Source organism: Microtus ochrogaster, unplaced genomic scaffold (assembly GCF_000317375.1).
Source record: "Microtus ochrogaster isolate Prairie Vole_2 unplaced genomic scaffold, MicOch1.0 UNK4, whole genome shotgun sequence".
Lineage (NCBI taxonomy): Eukaryota > Metazoa > Chordata > Mammalia > Rodentia > Cricetidae > Microtus > Microtus ochrogaster.
The window spans coordinates 16,083,410-16,088,522 of record NW_004949102.1 but is presented as its reverse complement, the minus strand read 5'-3'; the positions used below and the strand labels follow the sequence as shown (position 1 = coordinate 16,088,522).

The following is a 5,113-nucleotide window of genomic DNA, read 5'->3' as shown; positions in this document are numbered from 1 at the left end:
GTGTAAATTGTCTAACAATAAAATGCTATTTGCAAAGCTACAGTCAAGCCGTTCACCAGAAGCTCAAAGGCTACAAATCATCCTAAAGTGACCCTGTTTCTTCCACAGACCCGTGTGAACCCAACGCCTGACACAACATCCCTATGATGGTGTTTCTTGAACATGCTTAGATGTGTGTTTTGTGTTTATCATGATTTTTGGATTCCTGCTCTGAGTGTTGAAAGTATAGCGAAGCGTTCTTATTACCTGGTCTTGGACACCCTGCAAAAGGCGATTTGGTGGCGGCAGTGGCGTCTTCCTCCGCCTCTTTCTATTTTTGTGTATGTGTTTATCTATGTAAGTGTATGCCACGCCTGTCGTCTGTGCAGTGCCGTGGAAACCAGAAGAGGGTATCGAGACCTTTGGACTTGTAGTGGTTGTGAGTCACCATGTGGGTGCTGACCTGTTTCCTGGAAGAACAGTCAGTGAGCCATCTCTCCAGCCCCATTTAAAAAAAAAATGAACTGAGTTATTTACTTAATCATCTCTCCAGTCCTGCTGCTGGGAATATTTTTTGGTTTCTCTGTAGCTTTGGTGCCTGTCCTGGAACTAGCTCTTGTAGACCAGGCTGGCCTCGAACTCACAGGGCTGCCTCTGCCTCCCGAATGCTGGGATTAAAGGTGTGCCACCACCTGACGCTGCTGGGAATCTTAATAAGCATGATTTATTTTGGTGGAGTGGCGATGGGGTGTAGAGCCGTGAATTGCATTTAATGAAACAAAAATCTAAAGCAGAATAAAGCCTCTTTTTGAAAAAAATGGTTAGCCTTCCAATTCTTTTCAAATCATATCTCTCACTCATTACTTCTTTCCAGCTAACATTTCTGGCCACCGTCCCCGCCCTCTGCATGCAGGTGAAGCGGCATTGACGGACTACAGCTCCCGGCATGCCCCTGTACACTGGGTCACGTGAGGTCCGGAAGCTCTGGCCACTTCGCTGGGTGCGGCGGCGGCGGGGGCTGCTGGCAGCCCGAGTATAGCGGAGTCGGTACTTCGGCGGGTCTCAGGTGCGAGTCTGCGTGCGTCCGGGTGCTTGGGGCCCTAGCCCGGCTGGGTGCGAGGGGAGCTTCGGGTGCTGGAGGCGCGGGCAGCTGGTGGGTGTGGCGGCGCGGGCACGGCTGGCCGCTGGACCCCTCGGGACCCCACCGGAGCTCCCGGTGCTGCCGCTGCTCGGTCCTGAGGCTTGTGTGCACCGCAGGGGGAGGAGGACACTCTAGAGGGAAGGTGGCCTCATTCCAGCCCATGCGATCCCCCCGGCGGGGGGAGACTTGTACCCCTCGAACCATCGGTCCCTTGGCCTTGGATCATGGGACATTTGAACTGAAGAAAAATGAAACCCAAGAAGAGGGCTCATGGTTTAGCCATTGGAGGCCTCTTTTCAGGTAGGGTGGAAGGCTTTTGAATAGGTTGCACCGAGGTCAGAGAGGAAGAACGGACTTCGTGGAGAAACTAGGCTTTTGTTTTCTAGTAACTACCAAGAATTTGGCTCTGTTACTTATTCATCTTTCTTTGACTCTTATTTGCAGAGTGTGGCCTGTTCTTAATTTTGATAGGGACAACGGGAATGTGTCCACTTAGTTTTAATGTTTCCTGAAATAGGTTAGGCGATGCCGTGATTACTTACTGAAATGTTTTAGAGGAAGCATAGTTGCCAGGGCGAGCAAAACCAGACTTGTAATTGCTAGCCTTTAACCATTGTTTGGTATCTTCACACACGTTTCTGAGTTTACGAAATAATCGCCGAAGAAAAGAGCGCCTTTGCTTCTTTGATGGCTGGATTATTTCTTCGCCATTTGTCAGATGTTTCCTGTCTGACAGACTGCCCTAAAAAAGTGCAGTAAATCGTTTCATTTAATCCTTAAGAGAGGAAATTGAGCCTCAAAGAAGTGAACTAAATGGACTTGAACTTTCATGTCAGAGTAGTGGGTGGTCTTTCTCTGGCTCTCAGGAGCAAGCAGGTTCAGTGTTCACTGTCTAAGGTTCTGGATGGGTGCCTGTTCATCAGTGAGGGTGACATGTCATTACGTGTGACCATTGGCATGGTTAGTGCTTTGTCTGGAGGAGGAAGGAGAAAGTAGTTGTCTTTGGAACGTGTCCAAAAATAGCAAATAAGGAGAATGTGGTCTTAGGAACCTTGGTATAAAAGGGTGTGGTTTTAGAACCCTGCCACAGATAGCTAGGTCCTTAAACATCTTTGGTAATGAGGCCGTTTTAAGAAAAGAAAAAAAAAATTACTAGATCTGGTGTGTGTGTGTTGACAGGTGTCATGTTGTCCAGGTCACCTCCACCTCCCCGCCTAGCTGGAGATAACCTTGAACTTCTGATCTTCCTGTCTTCCTGTCTCTGGCACGCTAAGTTTGCTACTGTTTACTAGCACGGCAGGTGTAGTGTGTGTGCTGGTCAAACACTCTCCCACTGACCAAACCCTGCTTCTAAGGCAGGCTCCCAAATGAATGTGCACTCTGCCTGTTTTTGAGACAGGGTGTAGTTCTGTAATCCAGGCTGGCCTCAAATTTAGGCTCTTCCTGCTGGGATCATAGGAGTATACACCTGGGTAGGCTTGAGTTTTGAAAAGAGAAGGGATGTGCGTGGAATTGGTGAATAGTTTCTAGTTAGATGACGAGAGATCAGAAAGATACTGTTTAAGTGCAGAGTATTTGCACATAAACGATAGCACATAAAGTACTGTGAAATCGCCGAACTCAGCAATGCGTCTGATGCCTTTCTATCTACCAGTACTTTGAGTACACATGTAAAAAACCAAATCCTTGAGAGTCGGATGATTGCCAGTTCTGCCCATTTGAGGGTATAAGGGAACCACACTTGTTTATAAGTTGGACTTTTCCTGTCCTCAACTACATACCAGTGGGTTTAAGATGTGGTAATTCTAATTATGTATTACGGAGCCTGGCGTGTTTTCTCTTTTAACTTTCCCGCTTACACAATATGCTGTGGAGTCTAGTTAGAGCTGGATTTGAGTGCATGCTTTGTCTCTCAGGAGAGAAATTACTTTCTGAGATTTTTTTTCTCACCTGAAAGCCACCTGGAGAGCTGGCTCCAATTATATGTGCAAAGACCCTATCAGGATGCTGGTGTCTTGTAGGCAGGCATTCAGCTAAAGAAATCATTGACCCTGGGCGATGGTGACATAAACCTTTAACCCCAGCATGTGGGAGGCAGAGGCAGGTGGATCTCAGTGAGTTCAAGGCCAGCCTGGTCTACAGAGAGTTCTGGTCAGCCACGGCTACACAGAAAAACCCTATCTCATAAATAAATAGATAAATAAATAAAGAAAAGAAAAGAAAGAGAGAAATCATTGACAAAGTTTGTGTTTTATTTTGATGGTCTGAGTGCTCTGGGAGGTCCTGGGGATACAGCTGTGGACTTAGTACAGAGAAAGACACCATTTTTTAAAATGGAGTTTACAGATGAACAGTAAACATGTATCATTAAAGAAGCAGAAATGGGAATGGAAACTTTTTATTTATTTATTGGTACAGGAACTTGAACCCAGGGCCTTGCATATGTATGCTAGGCAAGTGCTCTACTACTGAGCCATGTCTAGTTCTATTTTATTTTTGTTTCTAGACAGGATCTCAGTGTTGCCCAGGCTGTCGTCTGTTATTGCACTCCGTAGTCCACACAGGCCTTGAAATGGCAGTGTCTGTTGTGGTCGACTTTGAGTAGGTGGGACTGACCATATTTCGTGCTATCTCCAAGGCGAGTGCGGTTAGTGTTTTGTGCTGAAGTCTTGTTGTGATGCTGACCTTGAACCGCTGAGTACTTGAGAGTCTCTCACTCCCTCCTAGCTGGGCAGTGTGCTGCAGGATCCTGCTCATGGGGTCTCACTGTGAAGCTCTGGTGTCTTGTAGGCGGGCCTAGAACTTGCTTTGTGGACCAGGCTGACCTCAAACACCTCTGCATCCTGAGTGCTGGCGTTAAATGTGACCACACCTGGCCCCAAGGGGAAGTATTTTTGATGAGTGGTCTGAGTAGTTCTTGGGGAGGTGACATCTGAGTAATGACCCCCAGAAAGGGAAGACCAAGCTGTTGTAGAGAACCAAGAGAAAAGCACCAAGGTCCAAAAGAGATGCCTTGGTGGGTTCAGGAGTCGGAGTTGGGGGGAGGTGTAGGGAGAGGGGAGGGAGAGGAGGCAAGCGGACAAAGAGTAGATTGTGGCCTGGCAGAGGACTGGAAGCCGCTCAGCCGCCCAGTGGGGACTGGTACAATACATAGGGATTTATTTGTTCACATAATGGGACCTGCTCGGACTCAAGCAGCAGGTGTGTAGGTGCTGAGAAAATAGATCGCCTCTGATGGTGAGGAAGAAAAGGGCCTGGACTGTGTGCTGTGTGCTTGGAAGTGTGTTTGTCTGAAGGGCTCTGCTTGGGGTGAATGCTGAGATCCAGAGTCTGCCAGAACAGGAAAGGAACTCATCAGACAGGGGTTTGGAGATGGGAGGTGGGGGTGGGAAGCGGGGGCGGCCTTCCTGTTACTCTCCGCCCTTTTATATCATTTGATGTTCTGCTCTGTGGTTTGTATTCGAGGCCTCTTCCCACAAAGCTCATTCGGTGATGTCCTGATCCCTAGGTAGCAGTGCCCTTGAGAGTGATTGCATCATCAGGATGCTAACTTCATCAACAGCTAAGCTACCGCTGAATTCCTACCCAATAGGCTGTTAGGAGGTCAGTCTTAGTGGAAGGAGATCTGGGGGCCTGCCTTTGAAGGGTGAATCTTGACTTCGCCTGCTGCCTGTGGCTCCCATGCTTCCTTAGCTGCTTGCTGTGAGGTGAGCATTTCCCCCTCCCCATGCCCCTCCATCTTGACATTCGGTCTTGCTATAGGCGCAGAGTCTGTTGACCCAAGCATGGAGTGCCGCCTCTGAACTGTGAGCCATTGTAAATCCTTCTCTTAAGTGGTTTGCATCAGGTATTTGTCTTAGTAAAGACCAAGCTTACCATTGGAAAGTACAGTAAAACAACCTTCAGCCATCCAGCCCAGTCTATGCAGGCAGACCCCACCAGCCCTGATGTTCCCCATCCCTTAGTCACACCCATTTCTTACCGGGAACTAAG

At 48.2% G+C, this 5,113-nt stretch overlaps 1 protein-coding gene across 3 annotated transcripts in view; it reads left to right on the top strand.

Moving 5' to 3' along the window:
* The first annotated feature begins 972 nt into the window (after positions 1 to 972).
* Slc37a3 (solute carrier family 37 member 3) overlaps positions 973 to 5,113 on the top strand; it is a 43,625-nt gene continuing 39,484 nt past the window's right edge. Inside the window, exon 1 of one of the 3 annotated variants that reach the window (XM_005365853.3) lies at positions 973 to 1,045. The gene's annotated coding sequence lies outside the window, so the exon portion shown is untranslated. Of the gene's footprint in view, positions 1,046 to 1,263; positions 1,421 to 4,812; positions 4,828 to 5,113 lie in introns of those variants that run through there. The other 2 variants (XM_026788586.1, XM_026788587.1) reach the window with 2 other exon arrangements.